This window comes from Formica exsecta, unplaced genomic scaffold, assembly GCF_003651465.1.
Source record: "Formica exsecta isolate Colony F162 unplaced genomic scaffold, ASM365146v1 scaffold1717, whole genome shotgun sequence".
NCBI lineage: Eukaryota > Metazoa > Arthropoda > Insecta > Hymenoptera > Formicidae > Formica > Formica exsecta.
The window spans coordinates 1-560 of NW_021849034.1; positions in this window are offsets into that span (position 1 = coordinate 1).

Genomic DNA, 560 nt, shown 5'->3' on the forward strand with positions numbered 1-560 from the left:
CTTTATATCTACTCGTTTGTATTATAAATTATATCGAATTATTATATATTATGCATTATCATATATTATATAACATATCGAGTAACTTATTTAATCTATAAATTTAATTATATTTTAAGCTTTATATAATGTATCGAATCTATTATCAATTATATAACCTATAAATTTAATTATATATAATGTACCGAGTCAATTATACAATCTATAAATTTAATCATTTATTTTAAGCTTTAATAAATGTATTCGTCATACTGTCGCAAAATACACGCTATACTAACGAACCGGGTTTTTCTTTTATCGCGGTCGCGTATCCTTTTCCACGATAATAGCTCGCGCATCTCCTATTTTATACATATGTCCGTCAGAAAAGTGTTCGATTATCTGATTAGTGTTGTTTGAGATTGCATTAAATTACTTTTAATTTAATTTCTTCTTTGTCACATGGGCTTCGCATTATTATTCCATCGCGATCAAAGTCGAAAAACAATGTTCTTATTGCTATTATTATTTAAGGTTTTTTGGTGTTTTTTGACTTTTGAAGCCCATGTGACAAATAAGTT